This window comes from Cydia strobilella, chromosome 5 (genome assembly GCF_947568885.1).
Source record: "Cydia strobilella chromosome 5, ilCydStro3.1, whole genome shotgun sequence".
NCBI classification, from domain to species: Eukaryota; Metazoa; Arthropoda; class Insecta; order Lepidoptera; family Tortricidae; genus Cydia; species Cydia strobilella.
This window is the reverse complement of record NC_086045.1, coordinates 13606124-13619287: the sequence shown is the minus strand read 5'-3', so window position 1 is coordinate 13619287 and position 13164 is coordinate 13606124. Positions and strand designations below refer to the sequence as shown.

At 35.4% G+C, this 13164-nt stretch overlaps 1 protein-coding gene across 2 annotated transcripts in view; it reads left to right on the top strand.

The window, feature by feature from the left end:
• The first annotated feature begins 521 nt into the window (after window positions 1-521).
• Window positions 522-13164, top strand: part of LOC134741654 (hemicentin-2-like) — a 241468-nt gene continuing 228825 nt past the window's right edge. For both annotated transcript variants that reach the window (XM_063674514.1, XM_063674513.1), the window contains exon 1: window positions 522-695. The gene's annotated coding sequence lies outside the window, so the exon portion shown is untranslated. The remainder of the gene's footprint in view (window positions 696-13164) is intronic.

Sequence of the window (13164 nt, the reverse complement as noted above, 5' to 3'; positions counted from 1 at the left end):
GGTTTCGTTTTTACCATGTTTATATTCATGTTCATGTTCATGTCCATGTCCATGTTCATGCTCATCATGCTCATGTTCATGCTCATGCTCATGTTCATGCTCATGCTCATGGTCATGGTCATGTTTTTGCCTTGAATAATCATAAATTATAAGATATAGCCTTATAGCAGGCAGGGGACGATTTGCATCTATCGCAGTAATATGGCCTGTGAGGGCAAAATCTTACACGTTTTTTCGCCTAGCCCCCAATCCGCAAATTCCGCAATCCGTCCTATAAGGAACTTCGTTCCAAAACTTCGTTCCAAAAGTAACTTACAAATTTCGCTATAGCATTTCACATAAGCTTGACGAGTGTCAATCGTCTCGGAGCATGCGCACCATCACCTCTGACGCGGACTTGCGTGCTTTCCTCAGTAATTGGCCGCACGCCGACCAGTTCCAACCTGTTTCAACCGATTCGTACTGGTTTAGGCAGGAATTTCCGCGCGAGTTTCACCTGTCGATGCATCATAATAAGGACAGATATTATGAAATGTTGACTATAGTAATAAACCAAAACAACACTGTTTAAGCTTAGTGAGTGGTAGTAAACTTTAGGATAAGTTTTAAAGTTTAACATTTTATTCATACTGGTAAAATAATTGTAGGTAGTGTACGATTAATAGTGAAGTGACAAATGGATGTTTGACGTATAGGTGAGTCTTAATATTAGCTTAGTCTAAAATTTTTATAGGTACTTGCGCATACTACAGCTTTGAAGTATATAATATTTTTAATTCGAAATAATTACATTAAACATTATAAGTCAACGTTGAAAATTGATCAATTAACTGATTGAAGTATTTATAATATTATAATGCATTTCTTTATCGTGCATTTATCCGTACATGTATTAGCGCGAGCAAGACGCACGATAACTAAATGACTTCATTTAGATATCATTCTGATATCAGTGTACGTTCGAATTGGCCCGTCAGACTTTAGAACAACATAACGATCACATGATATTCTACCCTCTACTAAACGAATGTAATGATTGCAAATACGTAGTGGTCATAAGTAATTGAATCTTCGTAAAAGTACCTACCTGTATTAGGAAAACGTAGTAAAAATTGAACATGGCTTGTAAGTATTTGCCATTTGGAAATAGGTACCTAAAATCTGTAGATGTAGTTAACAGTGTCGAGGATTAGTGATAATCTGATAATGTAACCCTATATAATATTGTAAATTGTAACTCAAATTTAGCACCCTAAAATATTATCTTTTTGCAATGAAGGCAAGCATTGCGCTAGTTTTCGTCCACTTCATGAAATTTGAATATTTAAACCTACATTGCTGCACAAATTTGGACTTATTGCAATCCTTTATCTAAACAATATAATACATCTATCTACAAAAACGATATTTCACAAGTAGCAAATTAAACATGAAATACGTATATTATGTGTTAATCCGTCAAGTGGACGAAAACTAGAGCATGGACGGAAACTAGCGCAATGACCCCATGATACTTGAATCATGAATTTTTCCTTAAATGGTTAACATTTTAGTAGGGTAAACCCACCAGTGAATGAACACCCCCAGTGAATGAACAAATTCACGTTTTTTGTCTAAAATAAGAAATATAGCAATTTCTACCACTTGTCGTATTTTTTATCTTATAAACAACTTTATTTTCTATGCAACGACAACCCGTGATAAATTTATTTTCAACCAGTTTGAATGTGACTGGCGTTGGAAGTTTACGTGTTTCTGGTTTTGAAGTTTTGTATGGAAAAATCAGATCCCAGATAAGAACAGTGGACGTTTGGAGCAACATAATATGAAGTGCTTATTTAATGTTTACCTGTACAAAGTTTAGTTATTTGGATAGATTAAGAGTTAAACCTTCAATAAATGCACACTTTGTCGGGATATTATGCGATTAAGTCTTTATTTATTAGAGTTCCATTACTGGCTTATCAAATGTTCTGTTACCAGTAAATGAACGGTGTGTTTATTCACTGGTGTCGTCTAGATTTCATTTTTTTTCTAAATTTATATGTAAATGAAATGGTATTGAGTTTGTTTTTTGTGATTATTATTTTGTGAAAACGATTCTGATTCATTCAGCCAGTATTGGAACAAACAAAATTTCTAGATTTTTCATAGTTCATATACTAGATTTTTCATGCCTATGTATGAACAGTACAAAATTTGGCTTGTTCATTCATTGGGTTTCTACTAATTCTATGTATGAACAATGTAACCATGAACAACGGAATGAAAAGTCTATTATTTTAAACATTATTTGCTGAGCCTGCCCTTTTTATCAAAATATGCACGTTGTTTCTTGTTTTAAATATTGATTCTCTTTTTCTTATTAATATGTAACAGATTTCTGTGTTATTGGTGAATAACCATGATTTTATTACATTTTTATATATTTAATATCAAATAGAGGGGATAAAAAGATATGAACGCTTTCGCTGTACCTACTAGAATAGAGCTGGAAACGGGTTTTGTGTTAAAAATGTCTTTTTAATACTGATTAAAAAGATCGAAATTATGTTCATTCACTGGATTTTGAGGTGTTCATTCACTAGTTTTCATGTTCATTCATTAGGTTTTTGGGTACTTTTTGATAAATAATGTTATAATTCAAAAACTATGAAAGTAATAAAAAATCGCAAAAATTACTTTCTTAATTATTAAATAAGGATTGATTAAATTGCAATTAATTATTCAAATTATTAATGAATGCTGAGAAATGATTTTTCAAACTTGGATAATTGCTTAAATGTTCATTCACTGGTGGTCTTACCCTATGTATTAGAATTATTTTCATAGTATGTAAACCATCTAGACCCGTGTAGGGTTGGAGCAGGCGTATCTTTATCGCGTATAATATATATATATATAAGGTTAACTGGAAGAGATCCCTTAAGGGATAAGGTTGCCTTTGTACAAATGATGCGTTTTTCTGGTGTTTTATGTTTATTTTTGTAAAATAAAGAGTTTTACTACTACTACTACTACTATATCTTTACTTGAAAATAGTTGTATTGTATAACTAGCCTTATGAACCGATTTCGCATGTAAGCCTTAAAGTTTATAGTTTATGATGGTTCCTTATTTTTGTATGTGGGTATTTTGCACTTTGTAGCTTTACCTCCGTCACCCGTTGACTACGAACGCTGTACGTCGTGATCGGGATGTATTATAAATTCAATATACGCGATAATATATAATCCGCTTCATAGTTTTATTTCATGAGTATTAAATATCGCGGTAACCGAAGACAGTATTAAAAAAATTGACACTTATTTTCCGAACGGAAGTGTTTTCTTTTAATCTTTGGGAAAAAATAAAAACTTCTGTCAGCGTTGATTAAAATTAACTACACAAAACCGAAAATCAAGGAACAATTTGTCTTAAGGGCGTCCGCTAGCTGCCGCGCTGCAGTAATGCGGTGATGAACGTCACTCATTCTCTCAAGGAAATTGACGGTGACAGCACCCGCGTCAACGTCACACCCGTAATGCAGCAACAGTAACGCAGCGGCTATTGCCATCCGAATGTTAACTTTATAGGAGATGCGGGTAAACTTGTTTCAATTAAATACCGAAGAAAATTGGATGGTAGTTGACATCCAACTAAAAAATATGAATAAATCTATCTACCTATATATTCCAATACTCACACTATCTCTGTGCATAAATCTGAAAACAGATTGTTTGGATTCAATCGCTAAATCAAAATAATATAAGGTTGTTATGTACACCACACGCCATATTAAATAGTTTTGCTTTAAAATGTTGTTACCATCTAGTGGTGACCTGAATCGCGAGAAATATTTTGTACGATATATCCGTACGCAAAAAGCGACTGGATTAGTTGGCACGAACGTTATTAATGACTAGGCTTGCATGTGGGGGTGAGCGTTAGTATACGCAGCTGTAATGAGTTTCAGTTTTTTAATGACCTCTTTTATTATTTCAATAGCCTCTGAGCTTGAAAGTTCTAACTAGTCTACAGTTACTTATTTAGATCTTTTTTTGTTTCGGAAGTTAATTAAGCGTTATTTTGTAAAGGTAGAATTAGGGGTTAGGTATTTTTTAAAGGTGGCTTAAAAAGTATAAATAATTATAGGTTGCCTACATACTTAGGTACTTATACTTGTGCTAGGATTTGATCAATATATTTATTATTCATCAGTAACTGATAAAACTGACGATTAGTAGACTCAACTCTATTATCATTAACAATTTAAGGTGTATTTGTGGGAAGTTGCTCATGTTAAAACATACTGCTGCTGCTTCGCCAGTTTAATTTAACTTTCTTTCACAACGACGTGTATAAGTAATTTTAATTGAATAGCACAAAAGTGCCTTATGACTAAAAATATAGGCACTTTTGTAAATGGCTGCTCATGTCAAAATTATTTTAATTCATGGAGCAATATATATATATATATGAACTATGGTATAATATAAACTTGTGTTAGGAGCCATGTAGAGCGTCAAGCCTTTGGGACCGACGACGTAATTACTGGGGGACTAACGCAATAATAGTAGTTAAAGATTTTATGCAAATGCTTGACCTTTCAAGTCGAAGGGTTTCATTCAATTTTGAAAACTGTTTGTAGTACCACATCGTTATTGTTCGCTAGCAAGTAAGTGAAAGTTAGCATGGAGGTAGCATTTCATATTTTTACAACATACGTATTTATTGCATTTGATAATTTTGATAACCCTAAAATTTGCGTAGGACCAAACGTAAAAGACTTACGGCCTGATTATAATTTTAAGATACGTCAAAACTTAGATCTAGATCCGATACTTATCGTATCCACTACTTTTTGACGTATAATAAAATTAGAATCAAGCCGTAACTCTTAGGTACTGTTTCACAAAACTATTCAGATAGACATAATATATTAAACATCGACATACCCCGGAGTTTTCGATATTTTTCAAGATTAATTGTATCCACAAACAAGGCTATAATCTTTATTCATTACCATATAGCTCTTTAATTAATTACTGATTTACTTACTTAGGCCATTTCACAGATACCGAAAGTCGATTTATGTATGAAATTAAATATTAGTTTCATTCTAATTACCAAGGTACCCAGTGTAATCCCGTCTGTCTACACTTAAACCATTTCTGTCTCGCACACTAAATATAAATAGTTAAAAAGAAACCAATGATTTATGTCGGCGACAAACGCCATCATGCAAGTCCTATGAGTCAAACTATGTACTAATATAATTGTTTTCTATTTTAAATACAATTTGCACAGAGGTAGCAATTACTTTTTTGTCAAAATATCAATCAGACTAGCCAAAATGTATGACAGCCAATTTTTTTTTCGCGATTTCGAGGTTGTTCCTTATGACCTATATATATTCACCCCGTACATTACCTATATTGCAGGTGATTAAAAAACTTGTTGTAATTCAAAACAGGAAACAGTTGGATTCGAAATCCATCCCGTATCGGAGACTTACGAGTAGTAAATATGTCGCAAACCGAAGGGTTGGGAGAAATAATATATCTATTTGTATGCGCGCAGGTATTTAGATGTATGCTCGGGAATTAGAGACATATTGTGTTTGGCACTCTCGGGTGTGTTGTGAGTAGATAATGTATCGGTGGGTAATGTACTGGTATATAGCACTTAGTGCACTAACGACAACGAAGCAAAGCCGTGGACGGACAGACCGGACATGGCGAAAGGGTTTCTAGGTGACTACGAACCCCTAAAAAATAAGCTTATATCTCAGTTTAAGACATTTATTTTTGTCTGACAGTAAACAACAGTTGATAGGTAACAACATTAGAAATGTCTTATTAGAACTGACAATTTTACATTTAGTGACATCTGGTGACGTAGTTTGCATAATCGGAAGCATCGAATGTCAACTTTACGCAAAAGTAGGTTGTCTAGGACCAACCTTACCAATAGAAATCCCCCCATCCATCTTTACTGACGTTAACGTTGAGGGTACTTTAAGAGCCCATCAACGTGCTCACTAGCGCCACTGCTAAATATAATAGTGATTATTTAAATTTAACGATATATATTTTAAAAAGGGGGCCGCTACTTACTGTATTTTGTATTGAATACATTATAATAGTTTTTACATTGCTGGATTCGTCAATCTATGCGTCCGAAGTTAAAACGGAGTTTTTATTTTGAGTTCATAGATCGACGAATCCAGCAACATAAAAACTAGTTTGATGTAAATCAAAATACAGTATGTAGCGGCCCCCTTTTTAGGGTTCCGTACCCAAAGGGTAAAAACGGGACCCTATTACTAAGACTCCACTGTACGTCTGTCCGTCTGTCTGTCTGTCACCAGGCTGTATCTCATGAACCGTGATAGCTAGGCAGTTGAAATTTTCAAAGATGATGTATTTCTGTTGCCGCTATAACAACAAATACTAAAAAGTACGGAACCCTAGGTGGGCGAGTCCGGCTCGCACTTGGCCGGTTTTTAAAATATCTATCGTATTTAAATAATCACAATAGGCTAGATGACAAATTTTTATTAATGGTATCAATCGATCAGAGTTATTTTTAGGATCAAATGTCTATATGGGACCCATTGCATTAAAGCAATACAAAAGTCAGAAATGATAGTCAAACCCCGACAGTCGTGCTTCACTCGCGAAACGCTTCTAACAAAAAGATAAGTGAACGTGACGTCAAGTTCTCTGAGAGCCCATTTTAAATGTATGGACAAAATAAGAAAATTGCGTTTTTGTCGGTGAAATATTGCGTTTATGTATATAGTTACTGTACAATATTTTTTTGGATAAAATGTAAGGAAACGAATGGTACCCTTACTTTTTTCCTTTTTGGAAGTTGAAAAATTACTTAAACTTTGAAACTTTCAATTCCTGTATTTTTGTATTATTTCCATATATTATTTTAATATCTACATTATTGTGATAAATTGCTCATTTTCTATCTATGTTACTAGATTTTGTTATAGAATTTTTACATGTGTCAATAAATAAATCATCCCTATTATTAAGCAGGGAGCGGTTAAAAAGTAAACACGTTGATGGGCTCTTAAATTAACAATTTAGGCAAAAGTATCGTTATTTATGGAATGGGGAGTTAAATATCAGATTGAAAATAGAAAAACAAATCAATTTAAACCCAAATTTCAATTGCTTATCGTAAAAAAAAAAACGTGTTTGGAACGTTAAATGCTCTAGCGCCGAAACGTATAATTTTCGGCACACCTTTTAGAACAACAATGACCCTCTTTAGTAGCATGAGAAATGAAAAATATTTTAGTTAGTGTCTAGCCGTTGATAAAGTCCCTTGTTGGACGAATATGGGTCTACTAAACTGAGGCTATTTGGTAGGAAGTTTTTATGGTTAGCTACGGACTGGCTGAAGGCTTGGTTGCATGAAGCTGAATTAATTTGTGTTAAGTAGGTACGTTATGTAAGTAGAAAGGTAAATATGAGGCTAGTGAGAAAACTTAGCTTCTTTCTACTAGAAAACCCCCAAGGGCCACTTGCACTGTTCATTAACCCGGGGTTAACGGGTTAAACCTGAAGTTACCATTGTTACCAGTACAATTTGATACTGGGTTAACAGTTTAACAGGTTAACCCCGGGTTAGTGGGATGGTGCAAGTGGTCCTAAGAATATAATTAATCAGAAAATAAATAGTTTAATTTTACACTGCCTGCCTCAGAAAAAAGATCAGTAACAGTATCAAAAAGTGTTTAGTTTTTGAAGTCGCGTTAATCATTAACCTATATGATAATATGATTGAAATGCGTAAGTGAATAAATTGCCCATTTCGTCACACAATAGCTTTGTAAAGAGCCTTAATGTAAGTCTTTGTACGCCACACACAATACACATAAAAACATTAGCAAGTATTATCGATCCTTCGAGAATGACGTAATAAGTGCCTACGGCTATATGAAAGAATTAATATTCGATTTGTTAACACTTTCTTATTTCCTACTAATATTTGGTAGACGTTGCGTTACAAAATACGATGCAGAATCATGTAGGTATCCTACTTACTTAGTAATTAGGTATGTATTCGTTGAGACTAGTTCAATTAATAGTAGTAGATAGTAAGTTTAAAAGCCTCTGGGTAGGTATTAGGTATGTGAGGTATGTCGTTTTTTGACAGTGACAAGGTCCGAGACGTGTTAAAAATATTTGTATTAAACCACGTTTGATCATTAGTCATTACTGTTTCGAGAAAACTACAAAAAATACAATACTAAAAATCTGGTTTTTATTGATTCCCTATACCAACTTCCTTGTATCCTTATTTGAGAAACAATTCTAACTTCTAACACCTTGATAAAATGTAAAGGCAATGTTTCAATTTGAGCATAATAGTTACATCATTGTCAGGCGATGCATCAATTATCTCACTTTCGGGGTGGAAGTTAGATCTGACTTTCACCCTCTTAAGGGATGATTTCCGGGAAAAAACTATCCTATGACCTACCCCGGGGCTCAAACTATCTCTATATAAAATTTCAACTGAATCGGTTCAGCGGTTTAAGCGTGAAGAGGTAACACACAGACAGACAGAAAGACAGACACACTTTCGCATTCATAATATTACTAGCTTTTGCCCGCGACTTCGTCTGTGTGGACTTAGAAACAGCAGCTAAAGTAAGTCTGGAAAAATTCTCATAGCAAACTAAATTTGAGCATATTATGCACACAAATTAGCAGGCACTTCATTAATTATCTCAATTCCACCCCGCTTTTTACTTTCTTAAGGGATGATTTTCGGGATAAAAACTATCCTATGTCCTTCTCAGGGACTCAACCTACCTCTATGCCAAATTTCATCTAAATCGATTCAGCGGTTTAAGCGTGAAGAGGCAACACACAGACAGACAGAAAGACAGACAAACAGACAGACAGACTTTCGCATTTATAATATTAGTATGGATTAGTACATTAGTATATATATTAGTATTTTAAGTTTTGTTGTACTTACTAACGCTATATGCATTAAAATTATTTGAAATAAATAATTGAATGAGGGCTAACGCGTATGAATTCGCCGCTAGGGGCGCTAGTGTAGATGGTGGTCTTTTCTATATTTCGAAATGTCAAATGTCACTTGTCACTTCAATGACTGACAGCTGTTCTTTAGTCTTTTGGACCACCATCAACAGAGGCGCCAACTGGTGAGCAAAAAAACCGATAGCCCTCATTGAATTAGAATATTAGTATAGGTATTATTTAGTATGGATTAGCAACAGCCGACTTAGTCACATTATACAACCTAATAAAACTCGTTTCAGAGAATTTAAATATTATTTTATATTTGAAAGAAACGTTTTGTCAAGGTCAATTTGGAATGACCGGCATTTATAACATTATTGTTTGTGAAGTGGAGTAGGTATGTGTACAAACGGCAACAGCGGACAGTTATCTGGTAGCTCCAACGAACGATGCTCCGTTATCAGAAAGGATCTTACTTGCTAATCCTCGACGTGCAGCAAAGCGACGTACCTATGTTCAAGATGGCAGAATCTGCTGGCAGACTGGCACGTGGATTGGGCAGAAGTCGTCTAGGCCGATTTTCGTGATCGGGCGTTTGTGGTGCTTTAATTAGACGCACAATTGCACAACCGGTATGTCGCCGGTTGGTGGGATGTGGGGAGCTTCCTTGCGTGCGTTGCGTTGTGTTGGGAGGCGCATCTTCTGGCAACAATGCGCACTACATATAAGAAGTATCTCAAACCTTTGCTTGAGTTCATTGATCACCGGCTCGTTGAAGGCATGTGAAGGTTGGACGTGGTATTGTCGTATATGAACAGCTGGGTCGCCATCCAGCTGTTCATATACGACAATACCGCGGCCACAAATGATAATGTAGTCGCGTAGTCAACATTTTTCATAAGCTTTATATGAAATAATTTAAAATCCTAGACCCAGGTGGGGAGGGGAACATGTTAAAATAATTTCAATTGCTTCCGGTAGGGTCATAGGATCTGTCCCATTATTGACCCTGGGCAAAAATAAGGAAGATATGCCACTTAACAACCCTACGCTTAAACTCGGTTTTCAGATGAATAATTGGGTCATTGTTTCAGACTGTGAAATAAACAGAAAAAGAAAAACCGGACAAGTACGAGTCGGACTCGCCCACCGAGGGTTCCGTACTTTTTAGTATTTGTTGTTATAGCGGCAACAGAAATACATCATCTGTGAAAATTTCAACTGTCTAGCTATCACGGTTGATGAGATACAGCCTGGTGACATACAAACAGACGGACAGACGGATAGACGGACAGAGGAGTCTTAGTAATAGGGTCCCGTTTTTACCCTTTGGGTACGGAACCCTAAAAATGACAGCCCATTTATATTGTATTTTTTTACATCATTGGTTCGGTGACAGATGTCATCGTCATACCATTTAACCTAAAAAAATATATTTACATACAAGATATATACAGTGGTACTACGTAAACGAAATTAATAACTAGCTTAAATCTAAAATAGGCCCTTGAGGCATTGTACCAAGGATGCTGGCGGCCTTTCCCCGCTGTATCGCAATGCTGATACGTTGTGCGAGAAAGCCGCCAGCTCTTCGGTCACCAGTTACGTCAAACAGACGCTTCGCGATTTCTGCAAACAACTTATGCGCGCTGGGACCCCATGGACCTAGAGTTTCAACTCCAAATGGAACGAAATGATACTCTCTACCGAGGCTCTTATATTTATTACGTTTTCAATTTAACCTTAAAACGCAAAATCGCGCAAAATAGTATTGTTTAAGGCTGGGTCAAAATTTTATCCTGACGTACTACACCTAAAACTATGCGGGATTCCTCTAAATAAAGTTGTCAAATTTAAGTATCTGGGTCACTGGGTCTCGGAAGATCTGAGTGATAACTTGGACATGGAACGAGAGCGTAGAGCGTTGTCAGTCAGATGCAACATGTTGGCACGTAGGTTTGCACGGTGTACGAAGCAAGTCAAGGCGACGCTCTTCACAGCATATTGCCAATCTTTTTACACCTGGAGCCTACGGGTCAACTACACGCAGAAGGCTTACAACGCTCTACGCGTGCAATATAACAATGCTTACAGGGTTATAATGGGGTTACCTCGGTTCTGTAGCGCCTCGGGGATGTTTGCCTATGCCGGAATAGACGGATTCCATGTCATCATACGAAAGAGGTGTGCTTCAACCCTGAACAGGATACGGGACAGCCCTAATGGAGTCCTGGGTATTGTTTCAGAAACATGGGACAGCTCCCTAATGAGACACTGGCTTTGTCTGCATGCGCGAGGTCCTTATGTGACGGTTCATAGGTTAAGTTAATATTGTTTTATTTTATTTTTAGCTTTATTTTATTACTTAGTTTTATAGAATATTAACACTAATTTTAAGTTTAGTAACAATGATACTAACGCCGATGGACTTACGTCTGAAATAAACGATTTTTATTCATTTATTTTTATTAAAGTTCCAAAGTATAACAAGTGAAGGGTACACGGAAAGAACATGTCTAGTCACTTTAGTAACATTTTGAGTAATCGAGGTTTTAAAATTTGGAACCATGTCAAAATGTATGGTAATCCCGTGACCAGGTCTTTTTTAACTAAAAAAATATTGTGTTACATATATTATACAGTGGTCGCAAAAGGTATAACTAATAGTTCATTAAGAGCTCTACATTTTGAAATGAAAATTTCATTTTCCAAAAAAAGTGACTAAACATGTTCTTTTCGTGTACCCTTCAAGTAATAACCTTTATCGAGTAACTAAGGGTTTCAAATTCTTCTGGGTTAATACCGTTAGCCTCCTAAGACCCGCCCTGAAACTGGGTTTTAGCAATGTAAGGGTCGAGTGAATTTGGTGAGACCCTGCAACTGCCAAATATATTATGTATAAGATTATTGCGTCGCTAACTAAGGTAGACATGCGATATGATAAAATACCTACCTAAGACTGTAGTATACAATATAATCACAAGATTATTTCTTAGGTTCCCCAATTTCCCCTTGCCAATTCTCCTAAAAAAAGAGGTTTTATAAAAAAATATGCAAATCTATGTAAATTTTACGTTTTGAGCACAAAACTCGACCTGCTGAATATTGTTAAGGGTCAGATTTCGCGTGTTTGATAAAAAAGTGCTTTATGATATAAAAAACCGGCCAAGAACATGTCCGGGCCATGCTCAGTGTAGAGTTCCGTAGTTACCTTCACAACAGGCTAACCTGGAGCTATCCCCACTAGCAAAATATGATCTTAGAAGTATCCTAATTAAGACCATATTTTCGATACTCTTAGTGAACACTTGCAAACGTCTGTAAGTGTCGATTTGGCCGCATTTTATAAGAGCGATTGCTCTTACTGTTATCTTATTACGTTCTTATGAAGATCAATTTTAATCTTACAGTACTCTTTCAATTGCTGTTGTCATACCAAATAGTCTTACAAGTATCTTAGACTGGCACAGTGTAAAGGGCAAAAGGTTTTTGTGTAGCCTCAGTAGTGCCGTACTAAGAGGGATTCCTGTTATTTGCCTGTTTGTGATACCAGTGTAAGAGTATATTAAGCCGTCGAAAATGTCAAGAAATGCAGTTGTTATTGTGCAAGTTGTGGTAAGGTACTTTAAAAATGTAAGTATCCTATCCACTTTGTGTTATTAAGCTTTATGTTTTATTTAGTAATGTTTAGCCACATGCGGAGCACATTTATTTGAATGAATGTTAATATAAGTAACATTGCGATCTCGGGCCATTTCTGCGATGTGTTTGGAAATAATATTTATTAATAAAATAAGTTGTGAAATAATACAAAGTTTCGCCATTTTTGCGATTTAGGCTTTCAGTCTCACAGTATTCTACGTCAGGACATTTATCAGCTTATTCATTCTTAGAGAAGTCCACTATCGAACTAAATAATCTAAATATCCCTTATATTAATCTTGATAAGCTCGTTTAAAGATTTCCACTCTTACTAAATATTGAAATATTGTTTAGGCATTGCTTGTTAATTGTTTATTTATTTTTACAGTTGTTCTTTGATGTCACTTTGATTTGTTTGTATGTTTTATTGTGTTCCAATTTATTTTGAATATGCACATTAAAGGGGCGTATTGAAATATTATGTTAATGTTTTATTTGTATGTGCGCCTATTTTAAGAAG